The 25,893-nt window shown below is 38.9% G+C and overlaps 1 long non-coding RNA gene across 1 annotated transcript; it reads left to right on the top strand.

The window, feature by feature from the left end:
• The first annotated feature begins 15,081 nt into the window (after positions 1-15,081).
• LOC124873259 lies at positions 15,082-15,907 on the top strand. The gene is made up of 3 exons (XR_007039486.1): positions 15,082-15,148; positions 15,236-15,318; positions 15,416-15,907. It is a non-coding gene; the product is annotated as an uncharacterized LOC124873259 (long non-coding RNA).
• The last annotated feature ends 9,986 nt before the right edge of the window (positions 15,908-25,893 follow it).

The raw sequence follows: 25,893 nt of genomic DNA, 5'->3' as shown, positions 1-25,893 counted from the left end.
TGTGAAAAAATTAAGAGGTATGCATAGTTTTGATGTAATTTACCAGTCTCGATATGCTAAATATCCGACAGCAACTCTCTTCTGCCTTTTTTTTTTACACTTCTGATTTTCTAATATTGTGCTCCAAATGTCCTCCATTTACAGCTAGATTCCCAGACTTCTGCACTGGTCCTAACAAAGATAAAAAATAAAAAAAAAACAAGGAAACAAGGAAACACATTCTCAACAAGAACACTATCTCGTCCTGCCCCCTGAGGGACAAAACAATGAATGACCCCACTGATGACCGTATCATTGCTAGTGGGGCAGGTGGCGTCCTCTGGGCTGCAACATGACCTTAGATGTGTGTCTCTGTGTGTGTGGTGCGTGTGTATGTGTGAGGGCGATCAGTGAATTTGGAAGAGCTGAGTGAGCCACCTCTGATCCCAGGTGATGCCATCGGTCGCTGCACACGCATAAGTTCACTCTCGCGTGTATCTTCCACACTTTACCCACTGGTTTCCAAGTGCCAGGTGACGGATGCATATAGAAGGGCCGTATGTGTGTGTGTGTGTGTGTGTGTTTTTTTTTTGCTGAGATGTGAGCGGACGTATGTGTGTACTGGAGGCAGACACAGCATTTTAAAACTCGTACTTCAGCACAAAGGGAGCTGCGCTAGCTAACCATCAGCGCTTTACCAGCAGCGTCCAGCTCTGAGGTAAGGTGTCGAACCTCCTGCGCACCCACCTCCCACCTTCCCCCACCTCCCTGTGGCCCCGGTTGGGTGATGAAGGAGAAGCCGTCAATAAGAGGAGAGGCCACGCAGAGGTTCAAACAAAGTGCTGTTAGAGACACAAACCAACAAGCCTCGGGCCAAGGCCTCGTCTTATCTGTTCTTCCTCGTCGTCACTGTCGGCGTTTCAGCTGCTTGAAGAGCCTTTTTATCATGCACGTCACAGATTTCACCATCTTCAGCACTTTGCGCGTTTGATTACACCTGTTTATGTGCTGCTGTTGTTGTTTGCTCAGCCACTCTGACTGTGTGTGTGTGTGTGTGTGTGTGTGGGTATGAGTGTGTGTGTGTTCTCCAAAACCAACTTGCTGACAGAAGGTCTGTCCAGTTTATACATCCAGCTTTGAGGGCATTTCTGAACTTGAAACGATGTCTTCAAAGTTTACACTGACAAAAGCAGCTGCATGTACACATTCCCCCCATGTGTGTTTTAGCTGCAGGCTTACCTTCTGTAACACATAAGGGTTAAATCTGGACTCCTGCACACGCACATTAAAGTCAAGACCTTTGAGTCAGGTTTTGCATCAGTTAGGATACGCTATTGTTTATCAACCCTGGTCCTCAAGGCACACTGCCCTGCATGTTTTAGACGTTTCTCTGCAAAACTGATTCACATGATTGCAGTTCAGCAAAAGCCAGTTATTCATCCATCAATTGAAATCAAGTGTGCTGAAGCAGGGAAACATCTAAAACATGCAGGGCAGTGTGCCTCAAGGACCAGGGTTGAAAAATACTCGGTTAGACTTTCCATCCTAACTGCTGCAAAATGCAGCAAAAGTGCAGAAAAAGATGCATGTTTTACATATCGTCCTGAATGATAAAAAAAAAAAAAAGGTTAATTAGCAGATATAGGTGATATTACAAGGGGTAATTCAGCCATCAAAACCTGGAGTGCAGCAGCCCTTGAGAATTGGAGGTGGACACCCCTGATTTGAAGAGAAAAAAAACAGGATTTCCAGAAGCATTGTCATTTATTTCCTGAAACACGATGTATATCTAAAAGCATACTACACCTTAAAGAAATAGCTGAAAGAAGTAAAACTTTGCAATAGCGCTACATGCTTTAGTACCTGTTTCTAATGTTAATGAACATGTTTTGCTTTGGCCAAAGACACACTGATGAAAGCTGTAAAGGTTCCTGTATGACGAGGACATGCACACAGCCCAGCAGTGGAGAAATGACCTATGGAAACACAAGCTGCTGAGTGTCCCGTCCAGCATGTTGTCATGCAAGTCTGCATGTCCTCTGACCTCAGATGATGCCCATGATCAGTTTTTATGAGTCTCTAATGAATGATTATGCAGCTTCTGACCAACTCTGATTAATATTGATGAGATGCTGGAATTGCTGACATGGAGCTTTCCAGAAAGACTTGATTATGACCTCCACATGTTAACACACGAATCAGGGTGAAAAGGGATGACAGGTGGGGTCAAAATATAGCATCACACAAACAGTGACACTTTTGGTGCAGAAAATGTTTGCATTACAAAGCTGAGAAAAAGGCATTTAACAAATTTAGGTTTTAAGCAGAACTCTTTACCACAACTCATGATTATATTAAGACCTTTTTTGGACATTACTAAATCTGAGCTCAAAATGACTCATGGATGAATCCTGGATCTGCAGAAACCTGACTGTTAGGGTCTGAATCTAAACTGGAACCCAGCTTTAATATTAGAAATGTAGTAATTTACCCCAGAATCTACTTAAAGCATTAGACTAAAATGAATTTTGGTTTTCATAAATGATTATCAGTGGTTGCATTTTATCAGTAGTAAAGCATTAATAAATAATTAAAAAAAACAGTTTGGAGGATCAGAAAGAAATGTTCAAGGAGGAGACAAATGAAATAGCTTGATATTTTAAAGGGGGAATTTAAGAGAACTAGTTGTGAACAATTAACCCAGTCCATTTTTTATAAAAGTGTTTCACACAGAACATGTTGCAGTCTATTGTGTCGCAATACAAAACATATTTAGAGTAAATAAATTATGTCTCTGATGTAGCACTAATAAAGTGTAAGTGTTTGGATAAGGCTTTATTAATTTTGGGGTGCTTTCACACCAGAGAAGTTTCGTCTGCTTTAAATAGACCAAAGTTTGCTTCCTCAGTTTAACTCAACCAAACTCTGATCCACCTATAACCCTGGAGGTTTCACTTGGAAGTGAACCCCCACTCAGCCATGATCTGCTGGAGGTTTCCTTCTGTTAAAGGGGTTTTTCCTTTCGGCTGTCGCTCTATGCATGCTCAGTTTGAGGAATGGATGCAAAGTCAACAACTCAATGCAGATGACAGTTCACTGTCGCTTCATGCCCATTCAGGAGGAGTGAAATTTGCAAGTCACTGGCTCAATGCAATCTATTTCCTTAGATAGAAACTTTTTAACCTATTTGAATAATAAAGTGAACTTGACTGCATAGCTTGAAAACTAAGATCAAATTGGAATGTTTATAAGTGACTTTAAATCCATATGTTTGATGGGATTGAATTTACTTTCTTGTAAAGTGCCTCAAAATGATATTTGTTTTGAATTGGCTCTATATAAGAAAAAAGAAAAAATGGCATCTTTTAAATGTGTGTTTTACAGAAATACTTGTGATCTGAAAACGTTTAAATCTTCACTCAGCATCTATTTAACCCAAGCTGCATGCCATAGTCTCTTGCTCTTTTTGTATGGCTGTATTTGTCATATCTATACAGAGCAACATATTGACAACTTTACCAATGGCAAACCATTAAAAAATGTATTTCATTGGCATATCTCTAAATCAAATATTCATTCTTCCCGATAAAACTTCATACTTCACACAGTGGCTTGCTTCTAATCCACAATAAACATTTCAGCTATTTCAAATATTATGTGTCCTAGGACAAATTATGAATTTTCCAATCATTTCTAATCTGTTTGCTGCCACAAAAACATTATTCCTTTCTAAAATGAACATTGTGGAGAGCCAACATTATTTGGTTACTAGGAGAAACTATTATTTCAAATAACTCCAAAGAAGTTAGAGATAGGCACAACCCCAGTTCCAATGTAGTTGAGATGTGTAAAAATCAGAAAAAAATGATTTACAAATCCTGTGCAGTTTATTACACTACAAAGACAAAATAATGAATGTTCCAGCTATTAAACTGTATTTATTTATTTATATATATATTTTTGCAAATATTCACTCATTTTGAATTTGATGCTTGTAACACTTTCCAAAAAAGCTGGGACAGGGGCAACAAAAGACTGGGAAAGTTGAGGAATGCTCAAAAAACACCTGTTTGGAACATTCCACAGGTGAACAGATTGGAAACAGGTGAATGTCATGATTGGGTTTAAAAGCAGCATCCCTGAAAGGCTCAGTGGTTCAGAAGCAAGGATAGGGGGAGGTTCACTACTTCGTGAACAACTGCATTGTTAGCTCCATTGAAAGAAATAATCATAAAGTATCACAAGAAGACTGTGGGAACTGTTTGGAGATGGCCCTTTAAGTTCCAACATGATTGCGCACCAGTGTACACAGAAAACTCCATAAAGACATGGATGAGGGAGTTTAGTGTTGAGGAGCTTGACTGGCCTAGTCAAAAACCCTTCTTCAAACCAACAAAAGGCCATTGGGATGAATTTGAGCAGAGACTGTGAGACAGGCCTTTTTAAATGTCAGTGCTTGACGTCACATATGCCCTCCTGGAATAATGGTCAAAGGTTCCCATGAACAAACTTCCCACAAAGGTTGAGACTGTTAGAGCTACAAAGATTATTGCTTTTGGCAATGGAGATTATGTAATACATAATGCTGGGGGACATCAAGTTAAGTAATTTAATTCCCACAGCACTTTTTAAAAACAGCCATTGTTGGACATAAAGTGATTGACTCAAACACCAGAGGCCATGTTGAAGTTACAGAAAAAGAACCGCTTTGTTGCACAATAGATCTTAAAAATAAGACTGGATTCCTCTTCACCCATTGATAACATTGTCTTTGTGTTCAAAACGTTTCTTTTCTCATTGTCTGAGCAAAAAAACTGACAAATAGCGAATCAGTGTTTTAATTTGTCCCATCAATTAGTGTAGCTTTAGCTTATAAGATGTGGAAAAAATGAACTGTGGACAGAAAGCGTTAGAGTGTTGTGAAAGAAAGACAGTGTCCTCAAGGACATTTTGACAGCTAAATTATTGTAGTGCTGATAAACCCTTCTGAATAAAACACAAATTGATTATGTGAAGAAAAGTGAGACTTTATTCACTACTGCTTTTTTGCTCATTATAAAAAACTAATATTAAGCATTCTGATAATTGGTTTATTAATTCATTCATTCATCTTCTATACCGCTTATTCCATAGTGGGTCACGGAGGAGCTGGTGCCTATCTCCAGCAGTCTATGGGCGAGAGGCAGGGTGCATCCTGGTCAGGTCGCCAGTCCATTGCAGGGCAACACAGAGACACACAGGACAAACAACCATGCACACACTCATTCACACCTAAGGGCAATTTAGAGAGACCAATTTACAGTTGTCACCTTCCCACAGCACCTGACTTTCGTTCCACCTTCAATAATTCAGGAAAATGGAACATAGAAATAGCCTGTCCCCATTACAGAGCAGTCGAACCAGGACGACTTTCCACTCACATTTATGGTGCGTCACTTTTAAATTCAAGCTTGACGTCTTAATGAGTGCCTTTCTGATGGGAGAATGTACCGCTTAAAAAACACACACAAAACACACATCGGCTTTCGGCAGAGAAGCATGGGAACACCCACAAGCATTTAATGTTTTGGGATCCCTTTTCAAAGAGAATCAAACCATAAATTAAATGTATTTTAAAGGAGAGGTCAGAAAGATTGACCACAGGTGGAGAAAAGAGAGAGTTGAATAATTTAGTGAGTGATCTCTCAGTCTGCATTCATGCTGATTATCCTCCCTACACTGATTTTCTGTATTGCATTGATTTTAGACTGAGATGGCTTTCCACTCACGGTGTCATCCTGTTACGGGTAGAATGAACATCAGAGAATTTAAGTACACCCTTTCATCAAACTTTTTGACAGGTGGGTGGGACTTCCGGTGAGGGCGGGATTTCCGGTTGGCGCCATGTGGGCGCCATGTGGTTGCCATGTGGGCAGGAGGTCACGTGGTCAAGCAGGTGGTGTGTCCAAGGGGGCGTAACCGTGGTTGCTGATTGGTTGTCGTCATTAAGGGCAATACCTTAAATGAGTCAATTAAAACACAGGGGTGTGTTTGTTATAAATAGAACAAGACAAATATGGTATTATCGGAAACTGTTTGGCATCAGCACCAATTAAAAATAGAGGGGGTGTGTTTGTAAGCATCGTTAAACCTTGAATAACCCAATGAAAACAATAGGGCGTGCCTTAGTGTTTACTTTAAATACAGAGATAAAACTCTGCTCTTTACATGCAGCATTCGTTGGAAAAAAGAACACCCGTTCAACAATGGCTAGAGTTAAGAGAGTTTATCGTCAAGCGGAGGAGAAACGCAACGCGTGCCAAGATGATGATGATGAACAAGCAACTGCATCATATACTTCCTCAACGGAGATACCTATCGGAATTCCCGTCATGACATACTCTACCGATGATGAGGATCCAACATCAACTTCAACAACCATGGTTGAAAATCAGACCTCGGGTCGGCCAAGAGGTATGTCAGTTCTGTGCGAAACCCCAGTGACCGTCTACCAGTATTCATCCCGTGAATTGAATGCTCCTAAGAAATCAACATACTACATCTGCAGGGTACAAAGACCCCCGTTCGACACTCTGCAGGAAGAATGGTCTTTGGAGCCATATGGCCTGGTTGGCAGCTGGGGTTATATTTTCATGTATGAAATAGGAGAGCTTTGCCTGTATCAATTGGATCAAGATGAGGTATTTAATGGATCACTGGCTCTGTGTACACTCACCCACAGCGACTGGGCTGTGTTAAAGCTTGCAATCCCGCACCTTAATGATAGCCCTGAAACAGTCTCAAGGCAGGAGAGGGAGGAAGAAGAAGAAGAAAATGAACTGTCTCCTCGACCTGTTAAACGGGCGAGAATGTTTCATATACCATCCGATGTTGAAATAGCTGAGAGAGAACCTCTCTTTAGCGCAGTGTGGGGGTCAAAAACCACAGCAAATGGCCGCTGGTCTTTTCGGGCAAGCAGACGCAGGAACAACCGGACGAGTCCCTCAGATCTGTTTGTGTTGGAGGCTTTCAATCAAGACTGCGGCGTATTCAAGACAATGCTGGCTCTGCCGTTTGAAGCTTGGGCAGAGAAGATGAGTGAAATTGGACATCGTCTTTCCGACCTTTTCCAAAAGTCACGAAGTTGGATTGATGTCATGTCAGTGAAAAAAACGTTGATGTCAAGTCCAACAGATATTGCAAGGACTCAGTGACAACGTTTAAACAAGGGGATCTTGTCAGAATATCCAAGGTCCGTGGAGTGTTTGACAAAAAATACGAACAGAGTTTTACGGATGAAGTGTTTACAGTGTATGAGCGGATACCCCGATCTCCTCCTGTATACAAACTCAAAGATTTGGATGGAGAACCTATCGAGGGTTCCTTTTACGCTGAGGAACTTCAAAAAGTAAAAATATTTAACGACAAGATGTATCAAGTGGAAAAAATATCAGAAATGTGTCATTAATCAAAGTTGTACATTTTATACTCACGGAACATGCTCTTTGGAGATGTTTCTGGATTGTTATGGAATTTAAAATGTCTTATTTTTTTTTTTCATCGTTTGTTTTTTTTTTTCTTCTTATGATTTAATATTTGTGTAATGATATATGTTAGTGTGTGAAGTAGAGAACGAAGTTAGACTTGAAAAATATAATCAATAAATATTTTATTGAATAAAAGAAATAGACTACATGTTTCATTTTCTTATAACGGTTTATGGTGAAAATGTAATCCATCGGGGTGGTAGTGTCGTCTTACGAAGAGACCTTTTTGATCTCCCATCAGCATTTTTTGGATCTTCCAGCTCAGATCTCGACCAGTAGGGAGAATGAGTTATCTGCCTTCTTCTTCTTTTTCTTCTCTGCTTAACGCTGGGGGGTGTACCCCCATTTTCAATCGATGTACCCTCTGTTTTGAAACGTCTATATTCTTCACGAGCATAAGGGTTAATGACTGAAGATATAGGGATGTTTACTTCTGACATGGAGTGTAGAAAATCAGACCATCCTCGGGTTTGTGATGCTCCAGATTTTTTAAACGGAAGCATGAGATTTTTCAACAAATCAATCATGTGGGACCCTTTTATAACATTTCCGTTAAATACAAATTCACCTCGCGAAGTCCAACTCTCACTTCTTTCGAATAATTTCTTCAAAATGTACTCGGCATTTTTACGATTGTGTTTAGGAAGGCTTTTCAGTACTTCCGTAAGAACCTGATCCTTAGGGGCCTCGTCCTGCCCTGGGCCTTGTTTTTCTTGGGACCGCTCATGTTCAGGAACCTCTGTGTCACGCTGCAGCGTTAAACTGACCCGCTGTTTTTCTTCTTTGACACCTTGTTTAAGTAAAGTCAGATACCTCTGGAGAAGAGCATCATATCTCTTGATTTTTTCATAAGAAGTCAAACCCGGCTCGTTTAATATTGCTCTCGTTTCAGCATCCAAATTCTCCTCCGCCGTCTGTCTGATGGACGTGTCTGACTGGGTCAGACGCTTGAATTGATGAGGTGAAATGAGAAACATCTTCTGCGATGTTCTGAGAGACATTATCTCCTGATGATTCCACCCACTAGATCACCGATCAAGGGTGCAAGAGCCGTTAAGATGGGGAGAATAAAACCACCTCGTTGCTTTTTGAGAGCCAACTGTTTAGTTTTTATCCCGGTTCTTTTATCACCCAACAATCTGATGATATTTCTTTGTTTCTTCAATTGTCGGTGTTGAGAGGGTGATAGTTTAATGTTACCTTTTAGGATATTCAGTGCAATCTCGCACAGAGCCTGAATAAAGTCGGGAGAGCAGTGTGCGAGAATATCTTTACGTTTCTGTGGACAGGCCTGGTACAAAGCTCTGAATAATGGTAAATTCCTTTTTATACGCGCAGACATGATGACTTACTTTGTTCTGGGTACGTACACAGCAGGCCACTGCTGAGGAAGTATCCCCGTTCTCAGTCTGAAATGTTCTGGGCAGGTAGGCGTAAAATCGATGATTAAATATCCATGAGCTTCTCTCGTTGCGTCTTCAAAACTCTCCAAGAAGAGACCCTTTTGAGATGGAAACATTTGGCGGGCCAGTATATTCAGCTGGAGTTTATCTCTCGGGTTCTTAAACAACACCATATAATTACAGTTCAAACTAATAGTGCGACTGAACTTTCCCTGATGAAAAACATTCTGAGTCAACATCATAACACTCATATTACGATGGTGACGAAACTGGGTAAAGACCTTCATCACGTTTTCATCATCTGAGACTTGAGCGATAACATCGTCTAGAATAATCAGATGATTCTGATCAGGAGGAAACAGGTTTTCATCTTCAAAAGAATGAGGCAATCCTTCCACAAAGGTAATATTTTTATTCATCTTCTGCAATTCAGCATACATGGGTTGAAAAGATGTGTAAATCCATACAATATTTTCTGGAACAATATCCATGACATGATTACAGTTTTGTAAAATACTTTTTACAAAGAAAGTTTTCCCGCAGCCGCTGGGTCCAACTATCATACATGAGAAAGGTGCTCTAAATCTAGGATCCAAATCAATCTCCTGTAAATCCATGTGACTTTTTATTTTATTTCTTCTTCAACTCTAATAACCGAAAGGCAGAGTTGTCCCGTCAGAAAAAAGACGTCTCTTATCATACACCAGTCGAAACGTTTTAAGAAATGTCGCGTTTGTCAAACGGAATCTCTTTTTATCCCTCCTGATCGTGTGCTGAGGGATTTCAATGACACCCTCACTTGACCCCTGTAAGTAGCCCTCGACCAGCCCTTTGATGCTGTCAAAATTGACCCTCTCGCTGCATTCATGCGTCTGAGTGATGCCTTTAGCACGTATCACTACTTTTTTACGGTTTTTAGTTTGGTATGCATAACTCTCGGGTCCTGTCGATGCAAACTCCGAAATGCTGTCACCATCTAACTCGTCAGTAAGATCACCCAGATAATTCCCCAATTCCAGAGGAGTTTCACCACTTTTTGTCACATAAATCAAACTGTCCGTGTCAATATAAATCAATCTGTCCTGTAACTTCTCCATGCTGCTGAGAAGTTTTAAACGTGCATAAGCGGTGGTGAATGCTGCTATAAACACATTATTTGTCTTACTTGGTGGATATATGACACGTTTGCTGTAGTTCCACTGCACTACACACATTTCAGGGTTGAAAAAATGAAAATAGTTAACCCTGTATTTACTCGAGAACATGAAGCTGAAAAAGTCTTCAGGGTTAGTGATGACTGTGGTCTGAGACAGATCACTTCTTTGCGCAAATTTCCCCCAAAAACTGTTTAAACACAATTTTGCAACCTGCCTTTTGGCAGGATTCATCTCGATTTTCTCAGGGTCTAATTGGATGCCCTGATGCAGTTTGTAGTCGCTTATATACTTTGACTTACTCTCCTGATCCACTGCTTCAGACGGATAGCCTGAAGCCTCCTGCTTACCCTTTAAAAAGCAATGAATGTAACCTTTAAAAATTGTATCACTTCTCTTTTCAAAATGCCACACCTCTGTGATTTTAGCAAGACGATAACTACACTCCAACGCTTTACATAGTTCTACACTCGCCCAAACTCCCGTCAGAGCTCTGTCCTGATCATTATGCGTGCAAGGACCTGACTGGTAATTTAATTCAGCGCATGTGTGGCAGAGAGTGAACACAAGTTTACCTTGGGATGTTCTGTAAGGTAAAACAGGGAACAACAGGTTACGTGGTGGGTAGACCACAGCTTTGATTATACCGAAGTAGCTGCTGGGGTCATCAAAATCTTTGTAAATGATGGTGGGGTGTCCGAGGGGAAAAACGCAGTTGGCGTTTACATAAGGGTACAGAGATGTGTAATCCACATAGTGTACAGTTTCATCCGGTTCCGTTCCGCTGTGTACCTCAACTTCATAGGACAGGTGCGTCCACCATACAGCGCATCCTGGGGGGATAGCGGTTCGGGTGCATTAACTTTCTCAAGAAAGCTGATCACCCCTGGGTCTGATTTTTTCATTTCAATCCACTCATGCTCCCATATGACTTCGAGACGAAGGCCGTACACAGTTTGTAACACCTTGCTTCTCTCAACAGTGGCTGCGTAAAACTGTTCAAATGCGACCCCTCTCAACGGACACTTGTCATGAGGCATGTAACACTTTTTACAGCCGTGGAAAAAACAGCCGTAAAATTCAAACGCAACTTTGACACCGTTAATCTCTGCATACCCATCCACTGAATGGATGGCCCGATTTTCTTTTCACCCCTATTTAATGCATGCTCGATAAATATGGCTCTGCTGTCTGCAATCCAGCCGAGCCATTGAATGGACGCGCTGGAGAAAGTTTTACTGCTACGTCTGTAGTCCAGAGGTGATGGAATGGCTAAGGTTTGAGGAGGAAGGAAATTGGTTACAAAAACCTTCATGCAGGCTGATGCTATTGTGATACTTTTAAACGGATCCACACTTGTCTCCTTAAAGAACTCGTCTCTGAATTTTAAGCATCCTTGAAAAAGAATTTCTACGTCATTTTTACAATAACGAATAGCTTCTTTCTTAAAGTCAAAGACCTCTTTGCTCGCTTCTCTGTACCAGCTGTTAAACACCTGTTGTTCTTGAAGACTCATGCGTTCTACAGCGTAGCAGGATGGAGGAGGAAAAGCCCCCACATACTGGAGATGTTGTTCAGAGGAAAATAGGTGGGGAAAAAAACCCTTGCTTTGATCGGTAAAGCCTAACGCTTTCGGCATGGCACTAAGCTTCATGCACATGAAGGACAGGCTATCAATGTATTTTAACCTGTAATCAGGGTCGGTTAAACAGAGAAGTTTACTTCCTACCATGACGATATGAGGTTTAATCCCTAACTGCAGCATTGCTGTGAGAATCAGGTAACCATCGTACCCCCGCGCATTGTGCGCTATTAAGGTGAAGTCTCTGTACTTTGGCCTCCTGAAATGCAGGAGAAATTTTTGGGTGCAATTCAGTCCATAAGCGTACCATTCATCACCTTTCAATGTTTTAGCACAGACCAGAAAGGGGGTATGCATGCCGCTCTCATTGACGAGGCATTCGAAATCATAAAAAATCAGTTTATCATCAAGCTGATTAATTGCACTGCAAGGCAGAATGTAACACTTATGATCATCGCATGTAATGTCTAGGCTGGGGGGTACATTTTCACCGCAAATACTGCATTTTACATTACACACGTGTGGTTTATTCGGTTTACTGATTGGAATAACGTATATCCGTTTGCATACTTTACACAGTTTTACCAACTCACAGTCACTCATAGGTCTGTCAGCACTATTTCTGATGCGCGGTTCCCTGTGTCTGCTGAAACATGAAGAATTACGACAGATTCTTTGACAGCCTGCACAGCTTACAGGATTGCTAATCTCTTGCATACCTTTATATGTTCGACACACTGGACAATAACCTTCACAATGGTGTGTATTTGCATTATCATAGCTGGCGTAACAGTAATTACAAATATATCTGCACCCCATAAAACCTTTGAGATTTTTTATCCCATAGTAATGACCTTGAAATAACAGCAAAAACAGAGGGTTTGAACGATCAGGGAAACTGGTCTCAAATTTACACAGAGCAGTAGAGCCCGTGGTTCTGTGAAACACTACAATTTTTCTCTTCAGAATGGTTTCAAATTTACCAATATCACTAAAAGTAACTGCTGTTTGCTCGTCGAGGCCTGCCTGATGCTGCCATCTCCTCCCCAGTTCTACAGCACAGTGATCCGTGAGCTCAGGATCAGAGACGTGTGCGAGGCTGATTGCAAAACATAACTGATTACCGGTATTGTTTATAATATACAAATGACGCATTTTCTTATTAAACAGTTCACAGTCTAACGTTCCTGCAGCTTTACGCTTAGAACCTCCTGCTGGGTCATTAACAACCTGAAAAACAAATTCCATGTTATTATCTACAGGTATATTTGCATTCGATTGTACTAAATCGTCGAGGAAGTTTTTGAAAGCAGGCAGGATCATATTTCCATCATCTGTAACAGTAAATGTGATGTGACGATTGAGATTTTCACCCACTAATTCCAGCTGCACAACGTCGTTACGTCTGGTTAACGATCTCGCAGCGTGGGCTAATTCAATTATAATACGCATGATGTCTGTATAGAATGCTGCTAAATCTGGAACGTTACTTGGACAGGGCGGCGGTATGGTAAAAGGTCTCCTTATTTCATGGTTATTAAAATGTTCACGTTCAACCACCGCTGGAGGATCTCGCTCTATTTGATCAGAACTAACTGCTACGTCCGTATTGAAATGACCCCCGTGCTGATCTGCGGCGTGTGACGTAGAAAGATTCTGATGACTGTCAGGTGAATCATTTTCCTCAATGCTGCTGTGTGGAGACGATGCTCTATTTAAATCTTCAAGAGCCTGATTGATTACGTTTAAAACGTCACCGTGCCGATCTGTGGCGTGTGACGTAGAAGGATTCTGATGAGTGTCAGGTGGATCATTTTGCTCAATGCTGAGTGGATACAATGCTCTATTTAAATCTTCAAGAGCCTGATTGATTACGTTTAAAACGTCACCGTGCTGATCTTCATTTATTACATTTTCACTGTTAGCAGGAGATGCATTTAAAACGATGTTATCTGCTACTTCTGCATTAACGGGAATTTCGTTAAGTTCATTAACTAAATTTCTTATTTCATCCAGGGCAAGTCTGATTCAGTTATCCATTTCTATGAACATAAGAAGAAAACAAATTTAAATAAAACTAACCTACAGAAAAAAAAAAAAAAAAAACACAGTGATCAGTTCAGTTTAAAATCACCTTGATGTCACCAAAATGCTTCTTTAACAGAATCTGATATGCTGCCAGAAGCGTTAACGATGAGGCCTTATTACGAAGATCCTGTGAGGCTGTAGAGACTGTCTTCCTGCATTGTCCGTTTCTGTGGCCAATCTGTCCTACCATCAACGTTACCTCTGTAAGGAGAATGAACAAAATAAAATAAAAATAAAAATATGTATATATATATATATATATATTGAAATAATCACATTAAAGCTGAAAAAAAAACAAAGGAATTCAAATTAATTCAGTATGTATGTATGAATTAAAACGTACCGTTCATTAATCCACTCACTAGCGTTGCTCTGCTTTGTAGCGCAGAGAGTCGCTGTCTTTTGGCCGGGGTTAAATATTCTGTAAAAACAGAAGACAATAAAAGTTATCTTACGCTGCGCAGCACAGCGTTCATAAATAAAACGAAAAATAGTTTTTAAAATACACAAGTTTTTTTTTTTTTTTTTATCTTACTCCGATTCTTTGCGGTAAAACCTCCAGATTTCACTTCTTGTTGAACTGAAACGGTGCCTCTCTGCTGAAAGCTGTCTTGATCTTTGAAAAGCGACATTCTGGTGGGCGGATTCAATGTGGCATCTTTGGATGTATCTGTAAACAGGTTTATATGACATTTTATTGAACTATGCTTAAAATACATATATATTGTTTTTATTTAATTTTTATTTATTTTTTCTACCCTGCTGCTGCTGCTGCTCGACAGCTGTGTCTTCCACAGAGCTCTCAGTCGAATCTGTAAACAGTTTTTATCTGAGGTTTAAAATACATTCACTCTCAAAGAAAAATAGATAGTTCTTAGGACTTACTTACTTTCTGGTGGTGCTGGTAACTTATCCGGTGTGTCTTCAGGGGAAATGATGATAATTGACGGGGGAGTATTCAAAGAATCAGTTTTAATTTCTGTGTTAAAAGAAAGTTCAGTTGTTGTTGGGGGTTTCTCTTGTTTGGAAATAATTCGCCTTCTCAATTTTGACTGTCGATTCCAGCCACTGAACCCTCCAACTTGATCATTCGGGTTTACCTCTCTCATCAAATCTATAAATTGAAACATTGTCAAGGGTTAACTATAATATATATATATTTATATATATATATAAATGTAGCCGGGTGAAATAAATAAATTACTAATTCTAAAACAGAAGTCGCTATTATTCCCTCTTTTTGCCTTGTGCGGTTTTCAAGGGGTTCAGCAGGTGGCACTGTTGCTTCAGGTAGTATGGCAGTGTCTCCTGTGTGTGTATGTCGCGTGCGTGACGTCATTACTCAGCGCCAGCAGTTGGTTCCGGTTCGTAAAGGACAAGATAACGAGGCATATCAGTGGAAAATGTCTTAAATTGGTAAGGAGACCTAAATATACTCTTTGGAGTTAGTAGACAACGCTGTGATAAGCCTTATACTTAAAGATTTATAGTCGATTTACTCAGTAGGAACGGAGATTGCTGTAGATTGACGCCTTACGGTCAGGAAGGAGTTCCTCCTATTGAAACGTGCAGGGCTACGTGAAGGCGTGAGTGTTTAACAAGGTTTATATGGAAACTTTACTAAAGGTTGAGTGGTTACTATTTTGTTCTGTTTACCTACTTCTGTGCAATTGATTTGTTCAGAGGGGAGATAGACTGTCCAGGGTTCCTGGTGCGAGTGTCCGCTCCAGTCTGGGCAGGCTGTCAGCCATTTTCAAGTGAGTTCAAGTTGCTAATGTAGAAAACAATGTAAAACAGAATGTACTGTGGTTTTGCACAAATGTAAGTTGAATGACTATTAAGTGGTGTTTTTTTTGTTTTATTATAGTACCACTATTAGGCCACTACTGTTGTCTTTGGTAGATTTTTTTTTTTTTGTCTCTTATCTGGGTTTTTATTTTTTATTTCCAAAGAAGCCTTGAATAGGTCTGTGAAGCGGTGTTCAAAGCTAATTTTCTGATCCTGACAAAAGAGAAACTGTAGTTTTTGATTTGAGATGAACGCACTACTTGAATGTTTGTTTGTTTTTTAAATAGTTGTTTGCAACACATTTACAAAATGCCAAATCAAACCAAACTTAATGCTGTCCCCATTCTGAGGATGGTCGGGAAATAAAACCCACATTATATTTTGGGAGCTGTTGGTGTCTGTCCCATCCTTCTACACCTGGTCACATATATATATATTTTATTGCATTTAACATTTACTTACCATAATCTGATTGTGTCAAGATGAAATCATCAAGGTCATCAGCGGTGGGTTCTATGACAAAGAAACAAATATATATATATATATATATATATATATATATATACATATATATATAAACAATATATATAAACAAAATTAGAGAACATTCACATGCATTTAATGATTTCTTAAAAATGAATACTTACTTACTTACGTACGTTTAAAGATGTCATTGTGCTTTTGTGAATTATCAGAAGTAGAAGCCACAATTTCCGGGTTTCCTGAAATATTTACCGACATTTTTTCTTGTCAGTACTGGTATTTTCAATGTAACAAGAGTTATGGTTCAAAGACATTCAGCATTTGAAGACCCTGACACTGAGGTTAGCCAATGAAACAGAGCCCCCGAACAACATTTTACTCACAGTATTTATACCAGAACATGACAGTGTTATCTCAACTGCAAAGACTATGTTTTTAAGACCAAAACCCTTCTTGAGTTCAAAGGTGATATGGTTATCTAAGGAACAGACCTAACTGCCCCTTCCTGAAATCACCCCTAACAGTTGGATATAGAATAACTGTAACCCCCCTGAATAACCTTTTACTCTAAGATGAAAAAGTAAATGTTTTAGAAAAGCTACAGGCAACTAAAATTATCATTCCTTTTTCCTAAAATGGAGTCTCTCATGATTCAAAAACAAACACATCATTGCTAGAGTCAATTTGTAACTTGGAAACAGTATACTGATGTTCTTTTTTTTTTCTGTTAATCTCATATTTGTCTTACCTCTTTCAGCTGCTTTTCCAGTATGTTGACGCAGAAGCTGAAGGTTTTTCTCGTTCCATCGATGTAGTGAAGCACAATTTTTTTTATTTACTTTTTTAGGTCTTTTCTATTTTGAACGGATTTAGACTGGCTCATATATTCAACAAATAGGTCCTGCTGTAAAGCAAAATTAACTTACAAATCTGTCAGGTTACACAGTTCCTTTATTAGGATTTCATGTGATAGGTCAACATTAAGTTGATTATACCTTTAAAATATAAAAGGATGCATGTCTTTTTTTTTTGTTTTTTAGATGTATTAACGCCTGAAAAAACATACAGATTATTAATAACACCCTTAAACACACCCCTGTGTGTTTTAATTGGCTCATTTAAGGCCTTCCCCGTAACACCCTTAAACACACCCCTGTGTTTTAATTGACTCATTTAAGGTATCGCCCCTAATGACGACAACCAATCAGCAACCACGGTTACGCCCCCTTGGACACACACCCTGCTTGACCACGTGACCTCCTGTCCACATGGCCCCCACCGGAAGTCCCGCCCACCTGTCAAAATGTTTGATGAAAGGGTGCACTTAAATTCTCTAACATCTGCTAGTAAATATTATTAGAAGTTACATGCCAGCTGTGTTCCAAACACTTCTTCTTCCACTTATTTTCATTTTCAGTCTAATGGTGTGTCCCCTCATATTTTTTTTGCATAGATTATTAATGCTCAATTTGGCATCTCATTTTTGAATTCGGTGCAAAAACTACATTTTTCTGATTCTTAATGAATCTGGACTCCATTTGATCATCTCTGGGCAAAAATCTAAGAAACATGGACAAACGAGATCTTGACACTGATCAAATGTTCTTTAAGACATTATATATGTTTCATGAACCCTTTATTATTTTCATGAGCATCAACAAAAGGAGCATTTCAGAGCTGTGTTGTTTTAGGCATTAGGATCACATCTGACTGAGACAGACATAAAAACATTTAACATATAGGGTCAAACCTAGACTATTCTGTTTTAGGCTGATTCAATATTTTAAACACAGTTTATGATAAATATTTTTTATTTATAAAAAACAGCACATACATTATTATGAAATATTGTAATATTTTATCCACTGAGCTGGATGTCACACCTCCAATATGTGCGTAAACATCACATCCAATGTAAACTGTTACATTGTTTTTTAAGTCTTAATTGTTTTATGAAGATAATAACAAAACAATATTGATTTTTTAAAATGTTTATTTTGGTGAATGGAGGCTGAAGATGAAGATAACATTTACATAATTAAATAAACTAAAAAAGCCTTTGTCTGGGTTTTACTCAACCTCTGCAATGAGAGAAATGCATTTAAATTCAGACTTTGACACTCTCCACCTCCTCATGGGGTATCCTCATCTTCTTCAAATGAGATGTCTAATCACATTTTTTTTACCTCTGTAAAAGAAATGTATTTACTTCCTCTTAAAATCCAGAAATGCACCTCGTTTTACTCCTTAAACAAAAGATATCAACAAGCTAGCAGAGGAAAAAGTTAGGATACTCTACTCCTTGATAACTTCAGTGGGAGACTTCTTGCAACCATCTACCTGTCTCTGAAAGTGGTTTGAGGAAAGCTTGCTCCACTCCTCACATTCAGCTGTGAGATATTTGAGGGGTTTCCATAAGCTATGCCCCATTTCATGTTTACATGTTTTAGATCAGAATAATGTTCCAGTTCTGCTTCAGCTTAGACTTTCTTTTACAGATGGTCATATTTTTTTCGTTAGCACCCTCTGACACATGGTTAAATTATAGTGAATTCTATGATAGTTAGCTGGCCTGGTCCTGCTGCAGCAAAGCATCCCCACATCATGACACTTCCATCACCATGCTTTGCAGGTGATATGAGGTTCTTTTCTTGGAATGCTGGTTTATGTCGAACATGTCCTCTGTCTTGGGTTTCAGACAATTCAGTTTTATAATCATCTGTCCAAATAATATTCAAGAAGTCCTGGTCGTTGTCTACATTCTCTCTGGTAAACCTTGGTCTTTTTGAGGTTTCCATCTTTCTGTTCCCATGAATATTACACCTGTTTAACATCTCTCTGATTATACAGGCATGCTCTTTCATATTACAAGTAGCAAGTGGCTGCAATTGGGTTTTAGGAGACTTCTTTTGGCACCTTGTGGTCTGCTTTCAGGTTGAACTTGTTTGGAATGCCAGACCTTTGCATGTTGGCAGTTGTTTTGAATGTCCACCACTTATTGACAGTTGTCCATACAGTGACATAGCAGATTTTAAATTCTGTTAAGGCTTCTTAATGCCCTTATGAGACTCATAGCTTGAACAATCTTCTTTCTGAACCCCTTAGACAGCTCTTTTGATCTCACCATGGCACTCACTTTCACTTCAACAGCCAGGAGCCCATCAGACTAAATATCTGATGTTTAAACATGGCAAACCTTTTTCAAAATGCTGAATGCCGATGTTAAATGGAAAATATATGCAGGGTGCCATTATTTTTTTCCTTATTGTGCTTAAAATTCCATTTTACAAAAAAATAAAAAGAATTTGTTCAGAATTTATTCAAGCCCAGATTTCTGTTAAAATGTTTGTTTACAGGTGTGATGTAATATTCCAATTTAAAATGTTGTGTTTTCAATAGCTGTAAAAATCACCATAATTAACAGAAATAAAGGCTTGAAAACATCAGCTGGTGTGTATTTAATCTTTATGGTTTTCACTTGCAAATTGAGTTACTAAAATAAATGAAATTTTCGGTAATATGCAAATTTATTGAATGCCTGCGAAGTTGCTAATATTTATGAAATAACAGTTGAATCAGGACTTAGATATGATTTATGTGTAATTTAGAGGTGTCGCTTTCCTGACTGGAGTGAGAACTATCTCCTTGGTAACCCATCACTTCCCACCCTCATATGGAACCGACTTCCTGCTGGGTACAACGGCACCCCTACTTTCACCTCATATCCTAGCATTCAGAAACACACACACACACACAGAGCTCTGTTTTTTTATTAATATGTAATCGGAACTGTTTCTATGACATATCACACCAGATTAGGGGCACAGAGGTGCTGGTGGGAGGTGGATGATAAAATCATTTATACAAAAATGATACGCCCACTCCGGGACACACATATACCATAATCCATGCAATGATTAACAAAGGTCAAACAGTGAATGTCTGCAATACATTACAATCAAAAAAGAACCATTTATTTTCGGTGAGATAGCTATGCATGCTTCTATTGTGCATTCAGTGATGAGGCATAAATCACCACTGAGCTCTGTTGAAGGAACTGTTGTATCACTGATTTTAAGTCTTGCATACAACAACACCAGTTTTTAGGAATGGGTCTGTCAATTATTCTGAAGGGACATAATATCAGAGAAACTATCACCATCAACCATAAACAGACGTTTTAAGCTCACCACCTGGAATCGACTTGCTATGATTCAGTAATTCCTGCTCATGTCCTAAAATAGAGATTGTACAGATGTGTGATGTTCTCTGCAAGGGTCAAAATATGAATGCGGACATAACCTTAAAAAATGTGAACAGAAAAGCATCAATGTCAAGGGATAATATTTGTTACCTTTCCTTTATTGTTTTAGAAACAAAACAAACAAAAAAACAAATCTTTTGTGATTGACCAAAGGTTTTTATGGAAGTTATCAGTTTATAGTAAATAAAACAAACAAATCTTTCCTGAGTTTAAAGTCAAAAATTTTGAATGACCAAAACATTAAAGACACAATCCTTTGAATTCTTAAATAGGGTTAATCAGAGTAATTATGAGCAGTCAGTGTCTTACCTTCAGCGAGCTGAAAAATACTACCACTGTTTCAAGTCCATCAGGAGTTGCTGAGTCTCTCTGACCTAGAGCTAAATTTCTCACCATAATATTTTTGTACAGATATGTAATCCCATCAGAATAAAAAACAGCTTGTTTCTTTGCTCATACTTTGGTTTTCAGGGGATGAGGTTAAACTGTGAATCAAAGCAGATTAGTCAGCATGTATTTGAACCTCTAGTACACATACAAACTGAGTTTTTGTTGGGAAAAAAAACAGATTATAAATAAGAAAGATCTCTGTTTTTGATGTATCTATCACCCTGTAAATGCCCACTATTACTTTCTGTTCTAGAAACCACAACAATGAAACCACCTTTATGTGTTTTTCAACATCAATCTCTCACTGTCCAGACTCTGTGTGTATTAAATTCATAACTAAAGCCAAGGAAGCTAAAGGCTGAGAGAAAAGAAAAGAAAAAACAGTAAATGGTGTAAATGAAAACAGAGATATTTGTTTTGGAAAATTTAACTGTGACCAAAATCTTGTTTTGTGTTTTGATGTTGTTAATGTTACCACCACCTGCTGGCGATGTAATCCAGAGACTTTGTCGAAACATATTTATAGAAAAGGGAAAAAAATATCAGATGAACAGAAATGTTAATGTGGATGGACCCTGGAGAACTGGGGAGTAGTACTCATGAGGGGAATTTTAGTGTGAGGACAAGTGTATTCATTTTAGATGCAAGGTGGTGGTGATAAAAAAAAAAAAATCAAAAGTATACCAAGAAACAAGTGCTCTTCGCTGACAGGATTGATGAATCTCCACTAAACTCTTTCTTTGGACTTAGATCTTTAAACCAAATACACCACTCTGCTTTTGCCGGAAGGCGTTAAACATGCACTTTTTTGGCATTTTGATTATGAGAGCTGTCATTTTGACTTGAACAGATTCTTTACAGCCTGACATCATGACTTTTACATTTACAGGTTCTATGTGCCGACCTTTATTTAAACAGGAAGAGCACTGAAAAAAAATCAACCTAAGGCAGAACAGATCTCACAGTGCTTTGTATTTATTTCTCTTTATCTTTCTCACATTTTATCACTTTACAACAACAAACCTTAATATATTTGGTTAAGATTTTGTATGATTGATCAACACAAATTTTAAAAGGTAAGAACATAAAAAATTTTTCTTCTAAAGAAAACATCCGGACCTGGCAGAATTCCTCTAAAATATTGTGAAGAAAGGACTTCTGGTCTCAGGAACCCAAACTCTTTTGGGACACAATTTTAAAAAGGTATGTCACCATGCCCACATGGAAACACAGTGGTGGAAGCATCATGTTCTGGGTTTACTTTCCTTCAGATGATTGAACCTAAAGAAAATTAAAGTTTTAGAACAGCATCCAGAACTAAATCTGACAGAAAGTCTGCCAGGTTCCCCTGAAACGGGTTGAAGGAAGGAAATGTTCTAGCAATGATAAATATTTGAAAAAAATAATTTTGTTTGTTTAACAATTGAGTTGTAGAGGTTGTATGCCACATTAAAACTTGACGACATTTTAAAACAATTTATTATGGTTTATTGTTTTATATACATTACAATCAGCTTCCTACCAGAGAGATAAGAAATTATTCACTTTAAAAAGATTAATCTTGTTTTCATTATTTTATGGTCATTGAATAGGATTTTGGTCAGTTATGATTGCTTTTGAATAGAGCTAAATTTCTAAGCTTGGCCTTGGTTTGCCTGGAAACCAGGCCATTTAGCTCTTCTTTTGAAAGAGAGTTAAATGGACCTCTCTATTGTTTTTGTATCATCCTAATGTGCCTCACTGTTTAATCTAATCTGTCTATAAAGTGTAATTAATCTGAAATGAGCTTCCTCCGTAGGGTGGCTGGGCACTCCCTTAGATATAGGGTGAGGAGCTCGCCCATCCGGGAGGAGCTTGGAGTAGAGCCAGTGCTCCTCCATATCGAGAAGAACCGTATAATTAATCTATAACATATACATAGATATGATATAGTGCCAGGTTTTTAAAGAAAAATAAAATGATGTATGGCTTGGGAATGTATAACCTCATCATTCCACAGGAATAATAAAAGAACATTGCCATGATTCCTCTTTCATCATTTATGTTGCAAAAGTTAAATGTTGATACGTTTGGGTCTAGCTGGACTAGTTTGGTTTTGCAGATTTAAAAAAAAAAAAAAAGATTTTTCAGCTGACCACATGATGTTTAATTTTCTTCAACTACCTTTTGAAGGTGTCAGCTTTAGAAAACTTAGAAAGTAAGAAGAAGTAACTATGTTTTGTTTACATTATTGCATCTATAGACAGTTTGAAACTGCAGAAAACTGTTTAAAAGAAAAAAAGGACTGGGCAAATAACGCTCTTATATCAAAAAACACTAATTTGGCCCAGAACAAAGATTTATCATCAGTTTGGGGACAAAAGCTTTGAAACATTGTGAGTCTGCAGATGTTTAAAGCTGAGTCAGTTAAACTAAATGTTAAGGGTCACTGCTGGAAAGGAACCACGATTTTTCTGTTTGAGCAAAATTACTTAATAACTTCCCCTTCTGGCTCAATCCAAGAAGTGAAAGCCAGAGAGTACAAGGAAATTTAAATAATTTTATCTCCTTTCCAAATGTTTTCTGCTGCGTTACATGTATTTGAGACCATCATTTCATACCAGTGTTGCGGTTCTGCCTCAGCAAAGCTTTTTTTCTTGTAAAAGCTGAACATCAGCTCTGACGGTGCATATCTGTTAATAACATCTGACAAACAAGCAGGAATTGGACATAGAACAAAATTTTGGATTTTGCTGTAAGGGTGCAGAAGCTCCACACAAAGTCTGTCCTTAAATCTTAATAAAGGTCATACAATTTTAATCCACATAAACAGACCTGGCAGAGCGGACTCCAGAGGATGACTTATTCATGGAGGCCTGACTGACCCAGGCCAGCCAGCGGAGGAAAGAGGAGGGCTAACATGTGTCCAGCTGCTGCTCAGGCCGATGTTGCATGAATTGATCATCACTGTTGATCCAAACCAAAGAGGATAGCAGGTTGTGGTGTGGACAGTTATTTGGTGTAAGTGATGCAGAGGGGGAGGAAGAAGAGCAGTGTTTAATATGTGCACTCATTTACAATAGCATGTTAATTATGTCCCTCCACAGTTACCAGCACAACTGGTAAAAATAATGATTAAAATAAATGATTTTACTTTAGCTGCAAAATATCAAATTAAAAAATTTCTTTAACTTTATTCAGTGGCAATCAGTGGTTACAAAAATTTGAACTGGGAATCCAGTGAGGGCCATGGACAAACAAATGTGCGTAAATAACAAAACTCATCATGGTAAAACATACTTCTGCTATAAATGTCAGTCAGTCATTTTCTACCACCTCTTCCAGTGGGTTCGCTATTAGCGGGTCGCTTCCCTGCGACCCATTAATAGCGGAACCCACTATGGGTCATGGGGAAGCTGGTACCCATCTTCAGCAGTCTATGGGCGGGAGGCAGGGTACACCCTAACATCACATTCTTTAGATAGTATTATGTCCCCATTTTTTAAGCAGTATGTTGTGATCTTTTTCTTTATTTTTCTTTTGCCTATTTCCTTTCAGGGATCACCAGAGTGAGTCATCTGTCTCCATCCAACTCTATCTTTTGTATCTTCTATCCTCCCACCCAGGAGCTCTCTAAGATCTCCTTTAGCAGCCTAGTAAAAAACTCTGCTTCAGTCTCTCCAAGACACTTCCATACCTCCACAGATATATCAGGAACAACTGCCTTTCCACTCTTCACCCTTTTCAATGCTTCCCTTACCTTAATGATCTTTGTGACTTTCTGATCCACAGTGGTTGCTTCTTCTGCTTTGTGTTCTCTCTCATTTTCCTTCATCTCTTCAAAGTAAACCTTCCATCGTCCAATCATACTTCTTGCACCTCTCAGTGCATTTCCATCCCGATCCTTAATCCCTCTAACTTGCTGAACATCTTCCACATCTCTATCTCTCTCCAACCTGTACAAATCATTTTCTCCCTCCTCACTGTTCAACCTATCAAGCAAGTCACTTTATGCCCTTTGTTTGGTCTTACCTAGCTTTATCTTCACTTTATGTTGCATCTGCTTTTACTCCTGGCAACTCTTTTAAGACCTCACAGAGTCCATCTTCTTCTGACCTGATCTCTTTCTCCATAAACAAATCACCCTGTGTTCTTGCTTCTTCTGGGAGAAAGTATTCCCTACAGCCATTTCCATCCTCTTTCCCAAGATTTCCACCATCTGTACTTCTGCATTCCTTTTCTGGACACCGAACCAATCATTTCCTCATCCCCTCTGTTCCCTGCTCCAACATGTTGTCTCTGTGTTGTCCTGGGAGCACGCCACGTCCCAATGAGATGAAGCAGGTGCAAAGAATAGATAGAGGGATGTTTAATTGCTCTATAATATGAAGCTCTACTGTCAGTGAAGACATGCTTTTATCCAGGAACAAGCATTCAGGGTGGGTCTTGAGCAACACTAAAATGTCATCTTAAATATCACAATTCCTAGGAGAATATTTAACAGAAAACCTTGTCAAACAACTGCAGTGGAAATGTTTAATTAAGACAAAGAACTTATTACTGTGCCCCAGTGCACGTTATAATACGAGACAGACTGAAACTGGAAGAGAATCTGAACTAAAACTCTCACTTGAGCAAAACTGAACTCAACAATGAACGAAAATGATAAGTCTCTTAAAAACAGCCACATCAATAACAGCAAAGGTAGAAAGCATTTTCAGTTAAAGGAACAGCACAGCTGGCCCCAAACTGCCAACATCTCTCACCACAAAAAATAGCTCTAAATAAAAAGGCAACATGTCAGACAAGAAGCTTCTCTTTTCTGCTAACTTCCTTTACTTTTTCTCTGTTTCTGCCTCTTGTTGACGGCTCTGTCACCCAACAGGGGCTGCCATGACAGTTTGGGCGCTCCGTCTCCTCCGTAGGCCGATGGCAGCGCTGACTCCACAATCTTTCACCGCAGTCACTTCTTCATTCTCTTTACTTCTCCTCATTCTCGTCTCCCTCCAGAACCCCTGTGCATTGTATTAAACAGGCTAAATGAGGACGAGCGTTTAAAAGGCAAACGCTTTGAATCTACCATAGTTTAAGTCACAAGGAACAAGAAAGACTACGCTGTATTGCTGCTTTATGTTTAACTGAGTTTAACAATGTGTTTTTTCTCTCACTTTAAATATTCTTATTCTTTATTTCTTTGAGGAAAACGTTTGACAAACTTTAACCACAAAATTTCACACATGGTAGGTGCTGAAGTTGT

The sequence above is a fragment of the Girardinichthys multiradiatus genome, chromosome 9 (assembly GCF_021462225.1).
Source record: "Girardinichthys multiradiatus isolate DD_20200921_A chromosome 9, DD_fGirMul_XY1, whole genome shotgun sequence".
Lineage (NCBI taxonomy): Eukaryota > Metazoa > Chordata > Actinopteri > Cyprinodontiformes > Goodeidae > Girardinichthys > Girardinichthys multiradiatus.
This window is presented reverse-complemented; position numbering and strand designations above follow the sequence as displayed.